The sequence below is a fragment of the Ovis canadensis genome, chromosome X (assembly GCF_042477335.2).
Source record: "Ovis canadensis isolate MfBH-ARS-UI-01 breed Bighorn chromosome X, ARS-UI_OviCan_v2, whole genome shotgun sequence".
Classification (NCBI taxonomy): domain Eukaryota; kingdom Metazoa; phylum Chordata; class Mammalia; order Artiodactyla; family Bovidae; genus Ovis; species Ovis canadensis.
In genome coordinates, this window is record NC_091727.1 from 40,896,018 (window position 1) to 40,921,653 (window position 25,636).

Genomic DNA, 25,636 nt, shown 5'->3' on the forward strand with positions numbered 1-25,636 from the left:
AGTTTGAAAGCCACTGTTTTGTGAAGAAAATTATTCTCATTTAACAGATGAAGAAGATGAAGATCAGAGGGGCTAAATCGTGCAGCCAGCAAGTTGGGTGCCAGGACTTCAAACAGGTCTTTCATGAGAAGATCTCTAGTTTTTTCTTTTGTCTCTTCCACTGCCTCCCTCCCTGTCCTCACTCCTCCATGCTCTGTCCCAGGAGGTTCTCAACTTGGGTTCCCAACTAGGTCGTGTATTGACATCATCTGGGGAGCTTTAAAAAATAATATTGGTGTTAGGCCTCCACCCTAGGAAACGGACTCTGCAGGGTGTGACTTCAGCATCTGTACTTTTTATTCCCTCTTCACAGGCAGCCTCACCGAGATTCCTCTGCCATTCCAAATGTTTCTGATGCATGCATTTGCACTAAGGTGTTAGTTACTGGGTGTGTTACCTTTCTCAGGATATCTGCATTTGAAAAAAGAACCAAGGACATGAAATAATGAATTGCATAAGCATCCTAGAGAGTGGGAGAGACCAGCTTTTGATCTTCTTTCTCCCACTTGAAGCAGATTTATTGCTCTCACGTGTCCTGCTAGGAATCTACCCAGCAGTCTTGGCTGAGATTTCTGAATACGCCTTGTCATTTTGAGAAGACTTTTGGGCTAGAACACCAATGGATCATTTTTGAATGCCCTTAAGCCATCAAGCTTGCCTACAGAGGGCTGAGTTTCCCAAACGAGTAACAGCCAGTCAGTTTCATTCTAACTAGGAAGCAAAACCAAACTTATTCCCCCCAAAATGTTTTGTTTGTTTGTTTTACCATTTAATGATGAATCCTCCCCGACTGGACTTTACCAAGTGCCCATTCAAACAAACCCAGCCACAGAAATGGAGGTGGTATGTCTGTAAGTTAGAATCCTTGCCCAGACTCCAACTCGATCAAATTGCAGGAGACCCTTAGTGTGGTTAATTCTAGGACATAACAAGATTTTGATGTTGATGCCCCCTTTTAATTTTTTAATTACATAAACTTTGTTTTAATTAAAGTATAATTGATGTACGATATTATATTGTTGTAAACCTTTGATTTTTACAAATGAAGAAAAATAGAAGCCACCCTAAAATGATTTTTTTTTTTTTTGAACTGCAGCTACATCTCCAGCCTGCTTCCTGCACCTGGTCGGGGACACAGCGCTTCTCCGCCTTCAGGAAACAGCCCACTTGTCAGCAGCTGGGCTCCCAGGAACAAAGGCCTAGGTTCATTACCACAGTATCGACCCTGACACGTTGCGCTCGGGCCACCTCCCCCAGAGTTCCTCAATTCACACCCCAAATGAAGCGTAATTGGACCTGGACATCTTTGAAGTCCCCCGAGCAGCTTGCCAGCATTTTGAAATGTCCTTGATTTGCATGGTGAAAACCTGGCTGGAGGTGACTTTTTTTCTTTTCCCTCATCCCACGGTTTTAAAGACAGAATGATTTTAAATGACATTCCCCAGCCAAGGGAGAGTTACCATGGAAGAAATAACAATTCTCAACGCCCCAGAAAGAAAAGGCAAAAGAAGTCCCAGGTTTCGCTGCATCTCTCCTGTGCCCCTTTGCTCGATTTCTGTCCTGTGAGGGCCGCGCCAGGGTTTCCTCTCAACCTGTTTCCCAGTCCCCAGACCTGAAGGGCTGACAAGGATCCAGGAAGCTTGGCTGGGAGTTTCTGCAGGCTGGCAGGTTGCTGTCAGACCTGAAGCAAGAATGCGAGCCCCACTACAGGCCGGTGAGTTGATGAGGGAGGCTGTGTGTGGATCAGGGATCGGATCGTTTATCTTCCATTTCAGCCAAGGCCACTCTGCGGGGATCACATGCTCCTAGAAATCAGCACATCCATGCCTATGTGCCCTGAGGGTCTAAAGCTTGGTGATTTCCTGCAGCCCACAGAGAGGTGAGCCTGGTGGAGTCATGCCTGTTGCCTATGCGGGCGTTGGTCAAGCCCGTGAGGAGTTTGGCAGTCTGTTCTGCTCTGGGTTGTGGCCTGCCTCTGGTTTGCAGCCACCCTTCAATTCCTCTGCTTCTGTGAGCTTCCTCAGGGGTAGCCATCCTCTCAAGCAAATGATCCGCTTTCCCCTAGAACTTTCTGTGAGAAAGAAAATATCCTCCATCTGTGCCGAGATGTGGTTAGTGCAACTGAAGAAGTGAATTTTCAATCTTATGTACTTTAGGGGGAATTTTTTAATGGAAGTACAGTTGAATGACAATATTTCAGGTATCCAGCAAAGTGATCCACGTCATTTTATTGAAATAGTCACATATGGCTAATGGCAGCTGTATTGGACAGCACAGGGACAGATGACCAAATAGAACCCAGAGTGGATGCCCCAGTTTAGGGGAGGTGTACAGTATTGACTACCCCAGAAAGACCATCAGAAAAATTTTGATTAAGCAAAGCATAATTTATTAGACCTACTTCAGTATGGAAAAGGACCCCTATGACTGAATGCTAGTAATGTCTCCCAGCAGGGACATTGGGGAAGGGTATTGATTCAAAATCACTGGGCGATTTTGAAGTTGGGTCTTTCAAGGCAAAAAACTGACTGGAACTGGGGAGAGTTTATGACAAAGTAGTTTTGGATCAGGGAGCAGAGCAAGGCAGAGGTCTTGTAGTAAGTCTTGATGAACTAGCTGTTGGTCTTGATAACAAGCTATTTTAGTTGTTTCAGTCTTATCTTCCAGAAGCAAGTATTTCTTAGAGCAGAGAGCTGTTATTTATGCTTGTTCTCAGTACGATTTAAACATGGGGATCAGAAAGCATGCCTGGTCCCAGAATTGTTTAACATAGAGACAGAGAATAACAAATTACCCCTAAATGTAGTCACTTAAAACAATAAACAGTTGTTATCTCACAGTCGCTGAAGATCAGGAATTTGGGAGCAGCTGAACTGGGCGACCCTGGCTTGGGCAGTCCCCGTGCGGTGGTAGCCAGGATGTCGGCCGGGGTCACCAATGACCATCTGAAAGATTTGCCAGGGCTGCAGGACGCACTTTCAAGGCTACTTTTTTGGTTGGCTGGTGAAATGGGGTTGGCTGTTGGCAGGGGAGCTCAGTTCGTTGGTGTGTAGGCCCCTCTTGTGGGGCTACTAGAGAATCCTCACGGTGTGGAAGCTCTCTTCCCCTAGAGCAAGTGATCTGAAAGAGAGCCAGACAGAACCCACAGTGTCTTTTATGACCTAACCTCAGAAATCTCACTTAATCATTTCTAAGATATCCTATTGGTTAGACCGGGCAGCCTTGTTCAACATAGGAGGTGAACATACAAGGGAGTTAAGATTTGGGGTGAGACTCACAGGGGGAGGGAATGATGTGGCTACAGTTCTCCGTGGTAAGTGGGGGGAGGGGGCCCTGGTATAAGAGGGTGCCGAGTTTCCTGGGTTTCAGAGGAGAAACACAGCTGCAGCAGGTCTGGCTGGAGCTGTTGGGGAAGGTCAACCCACTGGCTGACCCAACCTTACCAGTTACCATCGCTATGTAACAGATAACGCCAAAACTTAGTGACTTCAAATAAGCATTTTATTATGCTCATGGACTCTAAGGCTCAGGAATTCAGAGAGGGTACAGTGGGGGATGGCTTGTCTGTTCTCCACAAGGTCAGGCCTCAGCAGGAAGGACTCAAAGCCCAGCCGTGAGAGTTGGAGGCTGGAGTCATCTGCAGGCCTGGGACATATGGACATATCTGGGGCCTGGGCTTGTGTGGTGGGGGGGACTCAAAGGTTTGAATGGTGGACGGAGTGCCCACAGGTGGCCTCTGTATGTAGCTTGGGCTTCCTCACAGCATGGTGGCCTCAGCATGATGGGACTTCTTAGGTGGTGGCTCAGGGCTCCCAAGTGTGATTGTTAACTAGCAAATAAGGTGGCAGCTGCGTGGGCTTTTAGGACTCAGCCTTGGGAGTCACCTGGCATCACGTCCATGTCCAGTGGAAGTATTGATTGAAGCCGTCACCAGCCTGCCCAGACTTAAGGGAAGGGGGCACAGACCCAGTTTCTCAATGAGAAAAGTCACTGTCACATTGTAGAAGAGCACGTGGGATAGGTGACATGGTTACAGCCATTCTTGGAAAATGTAGTCTGCTGTGCACATCAGTTTCCCAAGGCTTTTGACTTTGATGGATGGGGGTTGGGGAAATGTGGGGCCTGGGTACCCGCCCCCTCAACCCCCCCACCCCCCCTAACCCCCCCACCCCCCCAACCCCCCCACTGCCCTCCACCCCCCCGCAACAGGCATCTTTGTTACATTGTGCTTGTTTCTTCCTGATCATGGGTCACTGATCCAAGTCTGAGCTGAGTGGGGTCACAGGAGGAAGAAGACATGAGCCCAGGAGAGGGTATTCTCCACACAGGTCCTTAGAACAGTGTCCCAGACTGTGGGGCCAGAGATAGCCCCACCACATATTGTGTGGCCTTGGATAAGTGGCTTATTTCTGAATTGGGAATAATAAGCCCTGCACTGGTATCACTGTGGGGAGCAGGTTAGATAAGGTATGCAGTGCACAGTAGGATGCCTGGCACATAGTGGGTATTCACATAGATGTGAGCTATTATAATGACAGCTTCCCTGGTGGCTTAGACAGTAAAGAATCCGCCTGCAATTCAGGAGACCCAAGTTGGACCCCTGGGCCAGGAAGATCCCCTGCAGACAGAATGGCTACCCACCCTAGTATTCTTACCTGGAGAATTCCATGGACAGAGGAGCCTGGTGGGTTATAATGATATATATTATTATCCCACCTGAGTTCAATCATCTGTGCCACAGTATTAGTTATAGATATCGAGGTAACAAATCACCCTAAAACTTAGTAGCTTAAAACAACAGAAGTCATTTTTTCCACTCTCTTGGTTTCTCCGGTGCAGAAATCAAATCTGAGGCTTGGCTGGGCAGTTGTGGCCCAGCATCTCTCTGAAGGATGCCCTCAGAGGCCGCCAAGGCTGCAGTTGTCTGAAGGCTCCGCTGGAGCCACAGCATCCACTTCCAAGGTGGTTCACTCCCGTGGCTGGCGAGCTGGTTCTGGCCGCAGGCTAGGGGTCTCAGTTCTCTCCACACGTGCCCTCCACAGAGCGTCCTCATGCCATGCTGTCTGACATCCCCTAGGGCAGGTGTCTCCAGGAGGGCAGAATCTGGGTCTGCCTTGGCCTTTGCTCTATCTCCAGAGCTTGGCCTGGCTCAGAGCATGCTGGGAGAGTTGGAAAGACTGAGAACTGCCTTAGCTATTCTTCCCTAGACCCTTGACATTTTTCTGCAAGGTCTTTGCATGCCTCCGCCTAGCTCAACAGTGAGCTCAAGGTCTCAGAGAGAATCCCAAGGTTGTGGAAAGGAAAAATGAAGGAGAGACAGCCGCCAAAGCTCAGGGCCCAGCTATGCCTCCTTACCGGAAACTGTCCTCCCAGAGCTTGACCTTGGGCTTCTGAGTGCATTCTAAGGGAGTTTACATTCATGGAAACCAGAAAACTGTTCTACTTGGCCGAGAGCTGTGCAAGCCCTGAGAGAGAGAAGAAAGTGCGTGGGAAGGAGCTTACATCCCACTGAGAGTAACCAAGGGGTTGGGGGTTCCAGCTGCGCCAAAATGTCAGAGTTGCTGTCTGGCTTAAGTAGCAGATGCAGAGACCCTGAAGTACAGAAGCCGGTTCTGGGGCATCTGAGCAGGAGGGCTGGGCTGTGAGGGCAGGGCCAGAGGAGGCTGGAAGTCAGGGTGAAAGCAGAGCAGTAGGGTAACGGAGGCAGCCGCGAGGAAGAACAGGGGTCTGGGGTGGGAAGAATGAAGCAAGGAGCCTGCAGGGTTGTGGACAAAAGTCAAGAGGAGGACTTCCCTGGTAGCATAGTGGATAAAAAGCCACCTGCCAATGCAGGGGACTCGAGTTCGATCCCTGGTCCAGGAAGATCCCACATGCTGCAGGCAGCTAAGCCCATGCACCTCAGCTATTGAAGCCTGCATGCTCTAGAGCCCGAGCTCTGCACCAAGAGAAGCCACTGCAGTGAGAATCCCACGTACTGCAGCTGGAGCGAAGCCCCTGCTCGCTGCAACTAGCGAAGCCCACGTGTAGCAAGGAAGACTTAGAACAGCCAAAATAAAAAAATAGGTAAATAAATATTTTTAAAAGTAAGTTATTAAAAAAGTCAAGAGGATCTGAACCAAGGCAGCAGCTCTGGGAACAGAATGTAAGGAAAAGCGAGAGGCAGGTTCCAGAGATATTTAGAGGTAAACTTGACCAGATTAGATGGCCAGGTTGGGTTAAAAAGGAGGAGGTGGGGACAGTGCTTGAGTGGTTTTCCCTCTGAATGTTCTTTCCCTTTGATGTTCAGAAGCAGCAGTGCTGTAAGGAGGCTTAAGGTGTTTGCTTAGTGTCCTGGGACCAGAAAGAGAACCCAGCAAGTCTGGGCCATGGCAGAGTGTGACGTCATTCACAAGGGTCTGGCTGCAGAGCCCCACTGCTGCTAATCTCCCCTGCGACCTGCCGGCTCGATGTTCGAGCTCCCAAGCCCTCACACATATATCACTATCTCATTTAATTGTCGAGGCAGAAGTGGTTATTCCCATTCTACAGGTGGAGCAACTGAGGCTTCTAGGCTCAGAGAGGTATGATATCTTTTCTAAGGTCAAGAGGTGGCAGAGCCAGGTCTGGACCCCAGCAGAGTCTTCTCTCCAACACACTTCCCTACTTTCTTTTCTGAGCTCCCTTGACAGCCATTTGTATTGAGTCAAGTTCATGAGGATTTACAGGGTTCCTCCAGGGCCTCTGTGAGATGGGGAGATCCTGACAGGCTTGCTAGAAGTATGGGTGTATGGTAGGGTGGGACAGAGAGATCAGAGCCCTCAATCAGAAAGGGGTCCCTGAAGGTGGGGTGGTGTGGCTGGGGCCACCTTCAAGACATCCATGAAGATTACCATGACCTTGGGCAAAGACCCATCAAGGCAGGTGTCAAGGTCACAGAAATCTCAATAACAGGGCTCTTTGTTTTTTTGTTTTTAATTTATTTTAATTGGAGGCTAACCACCCTTATGGCAGAAAGTGAAGAAGAACTAAAGAGCCTCTTGATGAAAGTGAAAGAGGAGAGTGAAGAAGTTGGCTTAAAGCTCAACATTCAGAAAACTAAGATCATGGCATCCAGTCCCATCCCTTCATGGCAAATAGGTGGGGAAACAGTGGAAACAGTAGCTGACTTTATTTTGGGGGGCTCCCAAATCACTGCAGATGGTGATTGCAGCCATGAAATTAAAAGACGCTTATTCCTTGGAAGGAAAGTTATGACCAACCTAGACAGCATATTAAAAAGCAGAGACATTGCTTTGCCGACAAAGGTGAGTCTAGTCAAGGCTATGGTTTCTCCAGTGGTCATTCATGGATGTGAGAATTGGACTATAAAGAAAGCTGAGTGCTGAAGAACTGATGCTTTTGAACTGTGGTGTTGGAGAAGACTCTTGAGAGTCCCTTGGACTGCAAGGAGATCCAACCAGTCCATCCTAAAGGAGATCAGTCCTGGGTTTTCATTGGAGAGACTGATATTGAAGCTGAAACTCCAGTACTTTGGCCACCTCATGTGAAGAGCTGACTCATTGGAAAAGACCCTGATGCTGGGAGGGATTGGGGGCAGGAGGAGAAGGGGATGACAGAGGATGAGATGGCTGGATGGCATCACCAACTCGGTGGACATGGGTTTGGGTGGACTCTGGGAGTTGGTGATGGACAGGGAGGCCTGGCGTGCTGTGATTCATGGGGTCACAAAGAGTCGGACACAACTGAGCGACTGAACTGAACTGAATCACTTTACACTATTGTGGTGGGTTTTGCCATACATTCACATGAATCAGCCGTGGGTGTACATGTGTTCCCCATCCTGACCCTCCCTCCCGCCTCCCTCCCCATCCCATCCCTCAGGGTCATCCAGTATACCAGCCCAACAGGGCTCTTTGCTATCTCCCTCTACTGATGCCAGATGTTTAGGAACTTGACCCCCTTTGCTGGCTTTTCTTATTTACTGTCCCCTCCCAACACCCTGCTGCGTCCGTCCTTGTTGGTTCCCTTTCCCTGGAGTGGGTGGCCGGGGTAGTACCACCACCCAGAAGGGAGCTACGAATTCTATCCCCTTAATTCCCTCCCCAGCTTCCTTGCAGCCAGAACACCTAAATGCTTTCTGCGACAAGCTCTCTAAATGATTGGAACTTTCTCCCAAATCAGCACTTTTTCATGCTACATTAGCATTTATTGGTTTGATATTTACATTTGGCAAAGGAGCACCCAGTCCCTGGGTCCCCAGAAGCACACACCGTCAACTGAAACAGAAATCTAATTGCTGCTCACATTGCCCCCTCCCCCCGCCCCCATCTGCCACCTGCCTTGTCCTCCCTGCCGCCACCCACCCCCACCCAGTCCATAAAAAACTCAGCAGGATTATCTTTGCAGACCAAAAGGTCTGCTGATAAACAGGGGCCCTATCCAGAGGAGAGAGGGGCTCCCCTGACAAAAGGACTGGCAGAGACTATCTGAATGTGTATCGCAGTGTATCTACGTAGTAGCTTCTCCTTTGGATTCTAACCTCCTTGAAGGCAGAGATCTGTTTTTCATTGTTTGAATTTCTCCCTGTTCCTCTCCAGGGTGAAGAAGCAAGCTCTGCCCACTGTAGATTGTCCAGGAGCATTTGTCTACTGTGGAATGAATCAGAAGTCGCGCCCTCCCTCTGACAGCTGCACGGGGAGAGGGTGGAGGAATCATCTAGGGAATGTGAGGGCAGTGGGGGCCACGTGGTAAGGAGGAAAGTTCTCCCTTGTCCCTTTCGAAGGCCCCTGGGGATGTGGCCGAGGAGCCGAGGCCTGCGAAGTTGTGGTGGAGGAAGGAAGCTGTGCGGTAATGTGGTTAGAGCTTGGCAAACCCGGCTCCAAAAGCCAGCGCTCTTAGGTGACTGGTGTGTACCCCGGTTTCCTCTTGAGCAAAACTGGAATGACTTCCGGGCTGGTTATGGGATTAAGGGAGATCAGGTGAGTGACGGCCCAGGCACAGCATGGGTTTAGGAGATGGCTGTTCCTGGGGTTGATTCAGACCCGTGCTTTTGCAGGAGTGGCGCCCTAAGTATATAAATCATTAACTCCTCACAGGTATATTTGCTGTGCCCTGGGGTTTTCCAGGGGCAGGCTCTCTCAGCAACCCCAGAGCCTTGCTACTCAGAGGGCTCATGGACCGGAAGCAACCTCCCCTGAGGGCCTATTAGGACCCCCTCAGATGCTCCCCAGCCCTGCTGAATCAGAATTTGTATATTAAGATTACCCCAGGTGAGTCATATGCACACTGAAGTTTGAGAAGCACTTTAGAAACTCCTTGTGAAGTCTGCAATGTAGAGATGACTATTCTTATTCTGAGAATGAGAACACTTCCTCAGAGTCTGAGAATTGAAGGCTTCCTTTGCCCAAGTCCACAAGGTCTTCTAGGAAGAGGTCTGGTGACTCCTGTGGGTCCTATATAACTTTCCTACCCCTTGACTGTTCCCTGAAGGACCAGCACGCTTTAGGCCAGGATGGAGATGAGCAAGGCCAGGGCCAGGGACCCATCTGCCAATAGCCATGATAGCCACGAAGGGGGCCGGGAAAGCTCCCTGCTGTAGAAGGGCTGTGTGGACTCCACCCTGAGGAGTATGAGGTCTTGGCCCTGGAGCTTGAGTTCTGAAGACAAAGAGGCCAGGAAAAAAATGTCCCGTCAATACATACCCACATTCCTGTGTTAAAGTGGAATTTTCCAAAGGTGAAAACACTTGACTCGCATGCAAATATAAAATGACCACATGTCAAAGATTTAATTTAACTCATTCCTTAATGAGGAAATGTCTAAGGTGTTAAATCTGGTTACAGTGAGAATGTGAGTAGCTAGGTATTTCTAGGTAACTTAATAGAAGAATCTTAGGGTGAGACAGCTAGGTTAGAAATTATTTGCATCGCTACCAGACAAAAATCTGAAAGTTAACCAACCTCTGCCGCTATGGGATTGTAAAATGGCCCAGTCAATAGGAAATCAATCAAAGGTGCCAGCCCTGCACAGTGCAGCTGGAACACCCAATAATCTCTTTCGCCTATTTCCAATTTTGGATAATTTTTTCTGACACTACCCTCGGTGAGTCCTTGAGAATCCGGAAATTGCTCTTGCCTGAGAATTATCCTCAGAATGGAATGTGGGTCTTGGAAGGAAAGGAGGAATAAAGGGAGAGCAAGCCCATCTGAAAGATGGTGAGTGTGCTTTCCCGGCCACCTTTCCTCTGTCCTGCAAGGTGCTGTGTGACTGCCCTCAGAGAGCGTGCGCTGGCGCTGTGATAGAGAAAGTGGCTATTCACGGAAAGGACACCACACAGCCTGCTCCTGACTCCCCTTCCCTTTAACCTTGGCCGCTGTACAGAGGGGGATGATGTATCCACACACATATGCAGCCTTGTCCAAAATATTTTCCCCTCCTGTATAGTTCTTGCCAATATTGTTAATCTGTGGGTTGACTTCAGACCAAAATAAATCTCCCAGCCCTGGCCACCAGCTAGCTAATTTTACTTTGTAACCAGGGAATAGAAAGTACGGGCCTTTGGCCGACCATTCTGTGTTTATTTGGCTTTCTCTCTGCTGCAGTTTAAAAATCACATTTGGAAAAGTGGACCCTCTGTGCATAAGAACAGCCACAGAGAGAAACAACAACAAAGACGAACGGGTTGAAAAAGGCAAGTCCTTCCATTCCCCTCCACATTTGTCTCTCGTCTCAGGATTCTGATCATCCCCACTGGCCTTTTCCACGATGTCTAGAGTTGTAAAATGGGCCCCAAAGCAGAAGAATACATGGCCATTTGGTGAGGATTTTCAACTGAATATCGCCTGGGCTCTGGAGCAGTTAGAGGAAGGAAGTGGGTAGAAGTTTACCGTGTCTGCCCTTGAAGGGACCTTGGAGGGCATCTATTTGGTCCAGCCCAGCCCACTGAAGGGCAGGATTTCCTAGCAATTGAGAGCACAGAATTAGAGCCAGACAGCCCTGGGTTGAACTAATTCTCCACCACTTCCTCACTGTGTGGCCTTGGATGAGTTTACTAACCTCTACCTCAGTTTCCTCATCTGTCCAATGGGGATGGTGATCATCATACTACCTCAGAAGATTGTAGCAAGGACGAAATGAATTAACATGTAAAGAAAGCATCAGGAAGAGCACGAAGCATCCAAGAAGCATTTGATAAGAGAAGGAAATCAGGCTCAGAGGACAAGCAACCTCCCCAGGGTCACTTGGGGAGTTGCCAAACTGAGCTGGACTCGGTGAAAAAGAGGAGAGGTTACTGCCTCTTGGAAATTCTGACTAATAGCTGTTTCTCTGCCTGTGTTACATCATCCTTACTCAACACTTGGTGAGACCTCACGTGGAAGTCAGGGTGCCACGTTCCAGTCCAGGCACGCTGCTCACCCATGGTGGCCCTCCTAGCTAATCAGGGCTGGATGGTCTCTGGGGTTCCTGTTGGCACTAACATCTTATAATTTGAGATTAGGGTCTGTACCCTCCATTCGAGTCAAGTCTGTCTGTTCCTGCAACATTCTTTTTACTGTTCTTTTTTTCTCTATTTTCCTCTGACATTTTGTCCAACTGTATCCTATGCACATTAACATCCGGGTTTCCTTTTGGCCCTCCCACTCTACGCCTTCCACGTTGACCCCTCTCCCCTTCCCCTCTGCTAGGGCAATCATGGGCTCCTACTGGCCCACACCTAGCCCTCAGTTGCCGGTTTCAAGTTGATTAGACAGTCTTGGCGCTGCCTTGAAAGTTACTATGTAGGTGCCTTGAAAGTAGGAACTGGATTTCTTCCTTTCATGACCCACTTTAAGAGTCTAATAGAGTACCCTTGGCAGAGTGGCTTATCCATTATGGTTTGTTCACTGGTTCCAAAATGAGTCGGGGTATTGAATGAAATCTTATATTATCAAGGCTCCCTCTGGTACATTTAGTACAGCTGTCATAGATTGAATGGGTATCTTAGAACAATTAAAATTTCAAACTTGGAAATTTCAGGCTGTGACATAGTAATGTTAGATATTTCCTTTGCTGCCTTTCTCCCCAACCCTATTCCATATCCCCTTTCCTTAGAATACAAGGCGGAGTCAAGTGTTAGGCTGCCACCTGTTGGTGCAGTGAGGCATTGCAGCATAGCTCTACAAGATATTGTAAATGCCTGGAGGGACTTGAACAGAGATTGAATTTCTGGGAGGTGAGTCTGTAGAGTGAAGGTGGACATTCTAGGAATCAGCGAACTAAAATGGACTGGAATGGGTGGATTTAACTCAGATGACCATTATATCTACTACTGTGGGCAGGAATCCCTTAGAAGAAATGGAGTAGCCATCATAATCAACAACAGTCCAAAATGCAGTACTTGGATGCAATCTCAAAAACGACAGAATGATCTCTGTTCATTTCCAAGGCAAACCATTCAATATCATGGTAATCCAAGTCTATGCCCTGACCAAGAACGCTGAAGAAGCTGAAGCTGAATGGTTCTATGAAGACCTACAAGACCTTCTAGAACTAACCCCCAAAAAAGATGTCCTTTTCATTATAGGGGACTGGAATGCAAAAGTAAGAAGTCAAGAAACACCTGGAGTAACAGGCAAATTTGCCCTTGGAGTACAGAATGAAGCAGGGCAAAGGCTAATAGAGTTTTGCCAAGAGAACGCATTAGTTATAGCAAACACCCTCTTCCAACAACACAAGAGAAGACTCTACACATGGACATCACCAGATGGTCAACACCAAAATCAGATTGATTATATTCTCTGCAGCCAAAGATGGAGAAGCTCTATATAGTCAGCAAAAACAAGACTGGAAGCTGACTGTGGCTCAGATCATGAACTCCTTATTGCCAAATTCAGACTTAAATTGAAGAAAGTAGGGAAAACCACTAGACCATTCAGGTATGACCTAAATCAGATCCCTTATGACTATACAGTGGAAGTGAGAAATAGATTTAAGGGACTAGATTTGATAGATAGAGTGCCTGATGAACTATGGACGGAGGTTCATAACATTGTACAGGAGACAGGGAGCTAGACCATCCCCAAGAAAAAGAAATTCAAGAAAGCAAAATGGCTGTCTGGGGAGGCCTTGCAAATAGCTGTGAAAAGAAGCGAAGCCAAAAGCAAAGGAGAAAAGGAAAGCTATAAGCATCTGAATGCAGAGTTCCAAAGAATAGCAAGGAGAGATAGGAAAGCCTTCCTCAGCGATCAATGCAAAGAAATAGAAGAAAAGAACAGAAGGGGGGTGGGGCGGGGAAAGAACAGAATGGGAAAGACTAGAGATCTCTTCAAGAAAATTAGAGATATCAAGGGAACACTTCATGCAAAGATGGGCTCAATAAAGGACAGAAATGGAATAGATAACAGAAGTAGAAGATATTAAGAAGAGGTGGCAAGAATACACAGAAGAACAGTATAAAAAAAGATCTTCATGACCCAGATAATCATGATGGTGTGATCACTCACCTAGAGCCAGACATCCTGGAATGTGAAGTCAAGCGGGCCTTAGAAAACATCCCTACAAACAAAGCTAGTGGAGGTGATGGAATTCCAGTTGAACTATTTCAAATCCTGAAAGATGATGCTGTGAAAGTGCTGCACTCAATATGCCAGCAAATTTGGAAAACTCAGCAGTGGCCACAGGACTGGAAAAGGTCAGTTTTCATTCTAATCCCAAAGAAAGGCAATGCCAAAGAATGCTCAAACTACCACACAATTGCACTCATCTCACACGCTAGTAAAGTAATGCCCAAAATTCTCCATATCAGGCTTCAGCAATATGTGAACTGTGGACTTCCTGGTGTTCAAGCTGGTTTTAGAAAAGGCAGAGGAACCAAAGATCAAATTGTCAACATCCACTGGATCATGGAAAAAGCAAGCAAGTTCCAGAAAAACATCTATTTCTGCTTTATTGGCTATGCCAAAGCCTTTGACTGTGTGGATCACAAGAAACTGTGGAAAATTCTGAAAGAGATGGGAATACCAGACCACCTGACCTGCCTTTTGAGAAATCTGTATGCAGGTCAGGAAGCAACAGTTAGAACTGGACATGGAACAACAGACTGGTTCCAAATAGAAAATGGAGTACGCCAAGGCTGTATATTGTCACCCTGCTTATTTAACTTCTGTGAAGAAACGCTGGACTGGAAGAAACACAAGCTGGAATCAAAACTGCCAGGAAAAATATCAATAACCTCAGATATGCAGATGACACCACCCTTATGGCAGAAAGTGAAGAGGAACTAAAAAGCCTCTTGATGAAAGTGAAAGAGGAGAGTGAAAAAGTTGTCTTAAAGCTCAACATTCAGAAAATGAAGATCATGGCATCTGGTCCCATCACTCCATGGGAAATAGATGGTGAAACAGTGGAAACAGTGTCAGACTTTATTTTTGGGAGGCTCCAGAATCACTGCAGTTGGTGATTGCAGCCATGAAATTATAAGACACTTACTCCTTGGAAGGAAAGTTATGACCAACCTAGGTAGCATATTAAAAAGCAGAGACATTACTTTGCCAACAAAGGTCTGTCTAGTCAAGGCTATGGTTTTTCCAGTGGTCATGCATAGATGTGAGAGTTGGACTGTGAAGAAAGCTGAGCACTGAAGAATTGATGCTTTTGAACTGTGGTGTTGGAGAAGACTCTTGAAGAGTCCCTTGCACTGCAAGGAGATCCAACCAGTCCATCCTAAAGGAGATCAGTCCTGGGTGTTCATTGGAAGGACTGATGTTGAAGCTGAAACTCCAATACTTTGGCCACCTCATGCAAAGAGTTGACTCATTGGAAAAGACTCTGATGCTGGGAGGAATTGGGGGCAGGAGGAGAAGGGGATGACAGAGGATGAGATGGCTGGATGTCATCACCGACTTGATGGACATGGGTTTGAGTAGACTCTGAGAGTTGGTGATGGACAGGGAGGCCTGGCGTGCTGCAATTCATGGGGTCGCAAAGAGTCAGACACGACTGAGCGACTGAGCTGAACTGAGTCTGTAGAGTCAGGTGTGGCCCAGAGAAATGCCTTTCAGATTAGGTTGACCCAAAGGGAGGGGTGAGGGCTAATAGCAGAGGGGAATCCTGGAGTAAGAGAGACACTACTAAACACTCCAGGGGCTGTAGAAGGAAAAGTAATCAGTTATTTGGAGACACTAACTTCTGTAACACCTAATATTGCTAATGTATATTTAGTAAAGCTCTGTATGCCACTGGGTGACTACCAATAATCCTGCCTTTCTCAAACCTTTGCCCTTTGTCAATATTGTTGAAGCCCAATTTAAAACTCCACTAAAGAGCAGAGAAAAATGAGATCTCACTATATATATATAGTTGGGATGGGTTGCACTTTTAAAAGATGCCTACCACAATATCCCACATGTTTTTCTGCAATGTGACCCACCACACCTCCATCGGGTAGAGAGGTCTGTTTCTCTACCGCTTTGAACCCAGGTGGGTCCTGTGCCTGCTTTGACTGATAGAATGGGATGGATTCAGCTTTTGGCAGTGAGTCCCTGACATCCTAGAGCAGTACTATTTCAGTTCACATCTGCTACTTCTGATCAAAACACTGTCTTATATTTCCTGAGCGAGAGAGAGCGAGCACTTCCTGCCAGGTGTCCCCTTGTGTCCTCCTCTGTGTGACTGTGGGGTTCAGTGTCTCTCACACAGTCTAGCATGGTGCTTGGTGCCTGATTTGCAGGCCACGAGATAGAACCCATGCACTTGCCTCCAGAAGGTCTTGGGGTGGGATTGTGCATTAGATAGCAAGAGTCCACCCACACATTTTCTTTTCATCAACTTTAGTGATAATTTACACATAATAAAATACACCCATTTTAAGTATACAGATTGATGAGCTTTGACAAACATAGCCTATGTGACCACCACCCGTGTAACCACTACCACAATCAAAGTGAAGTCGCTCAGTCATGTCCGACTCTTGGCGACCCCATGGACTGTAGCCTGCAAGCACCTCTGTCCATGGGATTCTCCAGGCAAGAGTACTGGAGTAGGTTGCCATTTCCTTCTCCAGGGGATCTTCCCGACCCAGGGATCGAACCTGGGTCTCCCACATTGTAGGCAGACGCTTTACCATCTGAGCCACCAGGGAAGTCCCATAATCAAAGTCTAGAACATTTTCATCACCCCAGAGTTTCCTCGTGCCCCCTTTGCAGTCAATCCCCTCCTCCCACCCCGCAGCCAAGCACTGATTTGCTTTGCCCATAGAGATCAATTTTTGTCTTTTCTGGTGTTTCATATAAATGTAATCATATAGGATGCCCTCTTATATGACTTGTACTTATGTGACTACATAATATTCTGTTCAGTGTGTTTTAGAGGTTCATCTATGTTGCGTGTACCTGTAGTTAATTCCTTTTTATTGCTGAGTAGTCTATCTTTGTGTGGATCTATCACCATCTGTCTATTCTATTGATGGACATTTGGGTCAGTCATAAATAAAAGTGCTATGAATGTTCATCTGCAAGGATTTGTGATCATATGCTTTCCTTTCTTCTAGGTGAATACTTAAGAGTGCTAATACAGGTTTATATGACAAGGGTATATTTCACTTTATAAGAAATTGATAAATTATTTTACATGCCCAGCAGCAAAGTATGAGAGTTCTGGTTGCTCCGTATTCTTATCAGCACTCAACATTGTCAGCCTTCTTACTTGTAGCATCCCTGGTGAGTGTAATGGTACCTCATTTGCCCATACGTTTTTTGTTTCTTAGTTTTTAAAAAATCGATTTATTTTTAATTGCCCACCGGTTTTTAATTGTGTCCTCCATTAGAAAGTGAGCAGAAACTTGCTTTTTCACTGCTCCATCCCCTAGCACCTGGAATGGTGCCAACACCTGGAACAGCCCCCAGTACATGGAATAGCATGCAATAAATATTTTCGGAATGAATGAATTCATGTCTCTTTCAGTTTTCGTGTTTCCTTAAGATTGATTTCTGTAGGGGATATTGAGCAAAGAGGATTTATACACTTACAGTTGTGAAAGATACTGCCAAATTGCTTTACAAAAAATACTGAACCAATTTACCCTCCCACCAACTTGAGCTACTGTCAGTTGTTTCCTTTTTTTTTTTTTTGCCAGGGGAACAGTTAAAAAATGTATTTCATTTTGGATTTAATTTTGTATATTACTCATCACTGGGTGAAATTGAACATCTTTTCATATATTTTCGGGTCTTATGTACTTCTTCATCTGTGATTTGTGTTCCTATACTTTGCTTGTTTTAATTGGACTATTTTTTTTTCTAATTTGTAGAAACTCTTTGCTTATCTGAGATAGTACCATTTTGCCGGTTATGTATGTTGCAAACATTTTGTGGAGTTACAAGCAGAATGGTTCAGTGATGACTCCTGGAATCCTGTTGTTGCTTGCTCAGGCTGAGGATCTCTGCCCTTCCCTCAGCTGTGACTGAACCCAAGTTTGCTTTGGGCTGAGGGCTCCCCTTCCTCCCATGCATACCTCCAAGTCTTGACTGTTCTCTGTTTGTAAAACCTCTTCAAGCACAATTAAAAGGCAGCACCCAGAGTGGACTGACGAGAACACAGGGTCCGTGTACCTCATCTTGCTGAGCATTTACTTGAAAAATTTCCCAATAAAACCTGCTCTTCATACTACCCTTTCCATATGGCATTGTGGTCTTTGCCTTCGCCGCCTTCTCCACATTTTTTCTCCCAGTGTGTTATTTATCTCAGACAGTGTTCATGATGTCTTCTTTTCATATGCAAGGTTTTACTTCTACATCGTCAAATCTGTCCATCTTCTCCATGACTTCTGGATCTCATGGCTTGTCTAGGAAATGTTTTCTTACCCCAATCATGTAAAATATTAGTTTCTGTTTTCTTCTAGTTCTTTCTTAGGTTTTTAGTGTATCCCTCCTTATCCACCTGGAAGATATTTTTGGATGTGGAGATGCCCACCTCCCAGGGGTCAACAGCAGGGTTTCTATCCTCAGAGCTGCTCTTGGAGTAGGTTACTGTGCTATATTAGTTATCTATTGCTGTATAACAAATTATACCAAAACTTAGTGGCTTAAACCAACAGCAGATCTTAGTTACCTCACCATCTCTGTGGGTCCAGAATTTAGGAGCAGCTTGGCTCCATGGTCTGGCTCAAGATTCTCATGAGGTTGTAGTCAAGATGTTGGCTGGGGCCACAGTCAACTGAAGGCTTGACTGGGGCTGAGGGGCCCACTTCCAAGATGGCCCACTTTTATGGATATTGGCAGGAGGCCTCAGTTCCTCACTGTATGGACATCTCCGTAGGACTCTCTATAAAGTATCCTCACAACATGGTAGCTGGCTTGCCCCAGATAGGTTGGTTGATCAACAGAGAGCAGGGTGCAGGGCACAGTAGTTTTTTCAATATTTATTTTTGCCAGTGCTGCGTCTTCACTGCTGCGTGGGCCTTTCTCTAGTTGTGGTGAGTGAGGGCTACTCTCTAGTTGCAATGCTTGGCTTCTCGTTGCGGCTCCCAGGCCCTAGAGCACAGGCCCAGTAGTTGAGGCACACAGGCTTAGTTGCTCCGAGGCATGTGGGATCTTCCCGGAGCAGGGATCGAACTCGAGCCTCCTGCATTGGCCGGCGGACTCTTTACCACTGAGCCACCGGGGGAGCCCAAGCCACTGTATTTTTGACCTAGCCTCGGAAATCACACTGTCTTTGCCTACAGGATCCTATTGATCAAGGAAGGAATATACAGGGATGTGAGTAATGGGAGGTGAGTAATGGGAGGTGGGGCTCTGTGGAGGTGAGCTACCACATGCACTACAGTCAACATTTTTGGCTCTCTGGTCCCTGGGCTTGTGAATGAGGGTTCTGTGGGTCCAAAGTACGCTCGAGAAAGTGAAGAGCTGGGAAGATGAAGAGTGGTCCAGTGGTTAGGACTTTGCACTTACACGGCCAGCACTAGGGTTCGGTCCCTGGTCATGGAACTAAGATTCCACAAACTGGGCTGTATGGCTGGAAAAAAATAAAAAACAACAGCCCAGTGAAGACCTATTAATATCAAAGTCAGACAACTACTCTAAATGTCTGAAAAGCAAAATGAAAATTCTGTCTATGAACACAGGGTTCCCAAAGACTCTTAATTTTGCTGTTTTAGAATTCAGGAGAAAGACAGACCATTCCGAATCAAAGGGAGTGACGGGAGAGCATGACCTCGCCTGCATTCCTGCAAGCTCTCTCTGGCCCTTGCTAGTTATGTTGGTCAAAGTCCAATCAAGGATACAGGAACTATTCTAGGTGTTTGGAGCAGTTGGAACTTAATGCATCAAATTGTCTACACATGTGATGGAAAATGGAGAAGGAGGGGCAATGCTGAGATAAGCGTGTGCAGGAAGCATCTGTTGGCCCTGAAGCTGGAAGGATGCAGGAAGCCTTGGACCAATGGGGCCCCGAAGTGGGCTCACGGGGCAGACACTGGAGCTGCGGTGGTTCTACCCTCTGGGATCTGCAGCCACAGAGGAACTCCAGCTCCTGAAGCAGAGAGCAAGGAGCAGCCATACCCTGAATTGTCCCTTCCTCCTGTCCTGCAGTATCCTTCCAGTGCCTTCCACAGACTCCAGGAATCACACAGGCAAAGCCAAGCCGAGGAAGGTGAGGAGTAGGGAGGAGAGTGAGGCATGAGACTGGGGACTGGCACATTGCTGTCAGGCGTGTGGCAGATTTTATTTCCCCCCAAAATGCCCACAACAATATTTCTGGTCCTGCCTTTTTTCTAGAACCATGGCACCCCTCCCATAAACAGGTGGAGTCTGAGTCCCCCTCCTCCATCCTGGGTGGAACTTTATAATTAACTCCATAAATGGAAGGAGTCACAGGTGATGCTCACTGACTGCTGGGGCTGGGTCATGAAAGGTGATACAGCTTCCCACCTGGGATGCTTCTCTTCCAACCCAGCGGCCAAGCTGTGAAGCAAGTCCAAACCAGCCCAAGTGAGAGGCTGCACGGGGAGGCTCACGGGGAGAGAAATTGACACCCCAACTGATAACCCACATCATCCCTCAGCGCCCCACCTCTGCAGTCTCCGAGCCTTCCAGTTGAGGTCCAGACATTGCGGAGAAGAGACAAGTTGTCCCCGCTGTCTGAATTCCTGACCTGCAGTATCTGTGAGCATAATTATTATTATTTTTTTTAATGTTACTGAGTCTCGGGAAAATTCATTCTACAGTGTATTGTAGCTGGGGTGAGGGGCAGGAGGCATTCGGGTACATCTTTGGAGCTCCAGGGTAGTATCAGCCTTCTCTCAGATCTTCTGTTTTGGGGCGAATCCCAACCAATAATTTGAATTGGTTTGCGGGTACGTGGCAGCTGGTCTCATTCTCCTGCAAGTTCTTATAACTTTGTTTTTGTACCCGTTCCCTTGGAGAATTCATGAGTTCATTTTATGCGTATTTATTGAGGGCCTAAGCTGTGCTGGGCAATGGCTGGACTCTGGAAAACAAAACAGGCACAGTTCCTAACTTCAGCTGGAAAACAAATCGCCTTATAAGTAAATGCATAATTACAAATTGAGATAAATGCTCTGGAGGAAAAATGTCCGATGCAGAGAGAATGTAACAGGGGATTTAGATTTTGTATGGGGTGTTGACAAAAACCTCTCGCAGGAAGTGAGCTCTCCCCATCTCTCTCTCCCAGCCCCCACCTTCTCCACTTTGCTCTCCGATGCTTATTTCTTCCAAGCCATGAAAGCTTTTATGATACACTTTTAAAGCTCAGGGAACCCTACTAAATGCTCTGTGGTGACCTAAATGGCAAGGGAATCCAAAACAGAGGGGATACATGGATACATATAGCTGAGTCACTTTGCTGCAGAGCAGAAACTGACGCAACGTTGTAAAACAACTATTACAGACTCCAGTAAAATTTAATTAAAAAAAAAGTTAGCCAAAACAGGATTTCCTACTGAAAAGTCTAGCCGGACACACCTATACTAAAAAGCATTTACTCATAAAAAAAACCCAAATCACCGGGTTTTTTTCTGGGTGATACATGAAAACTAGGACTCTCTCCCTCAAAGAGTGCCCAGACAGTGCCTACACATCAATTTGTCATCGAGTTTTAGGAGAGTGGCTGACCAGTACGTGCGGCCACTCTCAGCTGTCGTGTTTTCTGGAAGGGCGACAGAGGATGAGATGGTTGGATGGCATCACCAACTCAATGGACATGTGTTTGAGCAAGCTCCGGGAGTTGGTGATGGACAGGGAAGCCTGGCGTGCTGCAGTCCGTGCGGTTGCAAAGAGTCGGACACGACTGAGTGACTGAACTGAACTGAATGAAGCTCAAGCGTGGTGAGACCTCTCCGGGGAAAGAGAAGAAGGGGGGGCTTCGGGGAGGCAGGGGAGCTGCACATGGAAAGCCCCGGGCACAGGGACTGGCTTGCCAGCTGGGTACGAGAATGAGGAGCAGGTCAGGTCCCCTCACAGCCACCGTGGTGTGCTCCATGTCTGTCCCTGCATAGAGAGATGGGCCTGAACTGCTATTTCCAGCAGGCTCCATGGGGAAAGGGGCAGCTCTGAGACCATCCCCAAGGCTCTTATTTCCCTGTGACTGGGGAAGGGGGGTTCCTTCAGAGATGGGGCCGATTCTTTCCATCTGCTGCCTTTTCACAGGGCTGTCCTGCTTGTGGTGGCATCCGTGTGGGCCATCAGAACTAAGCTCACACACAGCCTCTGGTATGTGGTTCCCGGTGGACTTGAGAGCAGACACGGGTGGGTGACTCCATCCCCTCCACCACTAGCGGTGCCTGCATCCGCACAGCCTGGTTCACCAGCCCCAGAAGGTATGCTCATTCAAGATCCCTTGCAGGGACCAGGGTGCTCCTTAAACAACACACAGCCAGACTTCAGAGCCCCAGCCCTGCTTCATGATACCGTCAGGGCTCCCACAGCAGACAGGAAGATCTCCCTCCTGGGCCTCGATCCCGGCTCACTCCATCTGGATCTGCTCTCAGCTCTGATTATTCCTGCTCAAGATAACAGAGGCCAGACGTACAAATGGGTGATCATTGTGGACATGCCTACCCCTATCTTTTGTCAGTGGCCAGGACAGGAATACACACAAAAGCCCACATTCTGTGTCTAAATAACTAAAAATTAAAATCAAGCTTTCCAAAGTTTGTTGACAAATGTAACTTCACAGTGATGGGAAAGGTCAGGTGTGAATTTCAGTCTTGGATTCTGCAGCGTCTGGCACTGGAGCACCAATGACTCCTAACCCCCACCACCCCCCACCGCCCTGCCCATTCCCATCCCACCCGGGAAAGGGCCTGCTGTGTGTATATGCTCACCCTCTAGCACACCGGTCCAGTGATGTCTATTTTCTGCCCTCCCCAAATTGCCCTTGCACACATGCACCTCTGGGCCACCTAAGGGTGTGGAGAAAGAGTGATGTGTGCCCTTGGGAGGACAGACGAGGGGATGAGGTCCGGGCAGTCCCTGGTAGTGAACTTAGGGCTGTCTGGGGGGGAATTCTGGGGTCCCAGGATCCCAGAGCATGACTAGAGGGGAGAAGAGGCTCCAAGTGGGTGTCCCTTTGGTCTAATGGATGCCTTGCTCCAGGGGCAGAGATATGGCCAGAGCAGGACCCTCTAGAGCATGGGACCAAGGCCAGGGGCCATGATTGCCCAGTTCTAATGGTACTTCTTATCCTAGAGAACAGACCAAGTCGTGCTGGGTAGAATTGCTCTGTGTCCTTTGAACTGTCACTCATTTCTTTTCTGTCTTCCTGTGAAGCTACTAGGAACCTTCTTTTGGGCTATTCACCGGCTTGGCACCCATCCTTCCAAGGCTGATGTTTGAAATATTTCACCACCATTTAGGACAGGCAATTGAGCAAGCAGAGCAGACGCCTGCCCAGTGCTGAAGCGGAGTTCTGGAGGCCTTCCCCTGGGCTAGGTATTGACTCTTCTGCTGCTAGGTGACAGGGAGATAGAGGTGGGGCCAGGGCCCCAAGAAGGGACATTGGGGACAAGGCTTGGGAAAGGGGCCATTTATCATCAGTATGGAGATATTTTACTATTTTAACCACAGTGCTGCTGTGCTCGTGAATATCAGCTCTGCCTTCTCCCCATCTTCCTTTGACGTTATTAGGGGCAGCATTCTCTGCAGCTAAAAGATTATATTCCCAGTTTTGCCTGAAGCTTAGAGATGGCTCATAATATATATAAGGGCAAGTTTTCAAAGGGCTCTTTTGACTGAGAAGAGTCCTCTTTGCCCCTTGCCCTTCTTCTTTCTATACCTCTCCTGCTTGCGATGATGATGGCTGGAGCTGCAGCAGCCATCTTGTGATCTTGAGAATAGATGCCCCATGCTGAAGAAAGTAAAGCAGAAACATAGAAGAAACTTGGGACCCTGATGACTGTAAAACTGCCATACCAGCTCTAGACTGCCCACTGCTGGACTCTTTTTTTATGAGAGGATAAACTTCAAGTTTGTAAGACTCTGTAGTTAGGTCTCTGTTTTTAGCATTTTAATTTGATTGCTAATTCATTTGAGTTCCAGTCCTCAAGGCCCATCTCTCCAGGGTCAGGGATGTGGCCAGAAGAGGAATCCATTTGGCATGTGTCTTCTGTGGGCTAGATGTATTTTGTCAGCTAATCCTTAAAACCTTTCTGGCAACTGGTGTTACTTTCCTCACTTTGACAGTTGAGAAAACTGGTCTGAGAGGTTATGTGGCTTGATTGGTGGCAGAACTAGTGCCAAGGCCTGGGTCTTGCACCATCTCCACCACACTTGTCATCTATACAGGCAGGACTAGGGTCTCTGGGGACAGTGCCTAGGAGGTCCTCTGAGGCTGGACAGTGTGGGAATGGCCTTTGCAGGTCCAGCGATGCACCTGGCACTCAGACATCTGTCTGCCCAGAAAATGGTGTGTGTAGTGTGTGAAAGGGGACTTTAAAAATCTCCTGTCTTTCCCTGTTGTTATTCTTGAAAGAAAAGCTCAGAAAATCTCAGTGGAGCTATGAAATAGAGGGTAGGGAGTTGCTGTGAGGCAGGTAACAGGCAGCCTTCTGCCTTCCAAGTTCAGTGAAGGAAAAATCCCTGGGCAGAGGGAGAGCGTGGGGGGAGCCGTCTCTGAGGTGGGGGCCTTGGAGGGGCCTGCCAAGGTGTTCGGGCTCCTTAGGCTTGGAGGTTGCTCAGCCCAGTACACTTGTTCCCTGCAACCCTGAAAACCCAGCTTCTTCCTGGTCTCTAAGGGCAGCCGCAGTAGGAGGACCATTCTCTGAGGCGGTTTGATTGTCCCAAAGGTCACTAGTGGATGCTGATGGAGGCCCAGAACCTGGAGGCTGGTCTTCATCCCTTCTCAGACGTCTCTGCCTGACACTTCCATTCCTAGTACATTTTGAACGAATAGAGAACTGTCCATAAGCCTGAAGCCCTCACCTTCCTGCAGCTTGGCCGATGTTCTACATGACCTGTTTATCTCTTCAGGGCCCCAGGCCTCTCCCTCATCCTCCCCTCCCTCTGCCTGACAGCCCCCACAGAGAGCATGCCCTCAGCAAACCAGCTTCCCCAGCACTGGAGAAGGAGCGAGCAGACGCAGGGCCTCCCAGTCCCTGACTCCCCCCGGAAAACGTGACCCACCAGGCCCTCCCGACAAGCCCCCCAAGCCTCCTCCCCCTTCACAGGCTCCCAGGCAGAGGAGATGGAAAACAGAGCCTCCTGAATGTTTAACTTCAGCGGAGATGATAATAACTTTCCCATGGACGCAACTGTATCCTTTCCTTGTGTTCCTGCGGGGATCCCGAAACTCCATACGGTTCTCATTTGCAGCTCGTTCCTGAGGAGGCCTCATTTCCTCGCCACACACCCCTGATGTGGTCAGGGTCTCCCTCCCACAGCCCGGCCCGAGCGGGGGTGGGGTGCAGACGTCCCTGAGCTGCTCCCTCTTGGCTGTCCCCGCTCCTTTGCCTGCCTGGCCTCCCCCAGACCCCTCTCTTGGCCTCTGCCCTTCCTCTAAACACCTCCCTTCCCAAGGCCTCAGACCTTTAAGTCTCTGCTCCCCATACCCAGGGGTGGTGGTCAGGACTAGGCTGTTCCCCGGGGCCGTTGTCCCCTTTGGAGAAGCTTCTCCCACTCAGCCTGGTAGGCATGTTGAAGGATTCCACGGTCACCATTAGCGCTGTATCCTATGTGAATGGCGCCTCCTGGAGTTAGAGACAAATGGCTCTGCTGGTAGCCCCTAGAAGAAGAATAGGTTCAAAGTTAGGAAAAGACGCCAACCCCTTCTTGCCAGGCAGCTCTGCCCACCCGCCCCCCCCCCACCCACCCACCAAACTCTTTTCAGCATACACCTCTCATAACTTTGATCTCGCAGGAAGCCAGAGGAGTTGAGAGGAGGAAAGAAAAGAACAATAGACATTTGGTGTTTTTTTTAAAAACATGTTCACATTCCTGGCATCTCCCAAGCTTCAACTGCCACCCACCCCCCTGCCTCCATGCGGGTATGGAGTGGGCGTTTGTTATCAGCATTTGAGAAAATGGATGAGGCAAAGGACTCAGGTGAAATGATGAACCCGGATGTTAGATCAGGGCCCCTGAGGGCCTAGTTCTGCCCGCTAGACTCTAGTTCAGAGTCAGAAGGCAGGAGG

The 25,636-nt window shown here is 48.0% G+C and overlaps 2 long non-coding RNA genes across 2 annotated transcripts; both read left to right on the plus strand.

Moving 5' to 3' along the window:
- Positions 1 to 1,377: 1,377 nt before the first annotated feature.
- LOC138930201 (uncharacterized) lies at positions 1,378 to 9,803 on the plus strand. Its single transcript, XR_011446115.1, has 2 exons — positions 1,378 to 1,753; positions 8,616 to 9,803. It is a non-coding gene; the product is annotated as an uncharacterized lncRNA (long non-coding RNA).
- Positions 9,804 to 9,869: 66 nt separating this feature from the next.
- Positions 9,870 to 17,661, plus strand: LOC138930203 (uncharacterized). The gene is made up of 3 exons (XR_011446117.1): positions 9,870 to 10,708; positions 16,544 to 16,712; positions 17,303 to 17,661. It is a non-coding gene; the product is annotated as an uncharacterized lncRNA (long non-coding RNA).
- Positions 17,662 to 25,636: the final 7,975 nt, after the last annotated feature.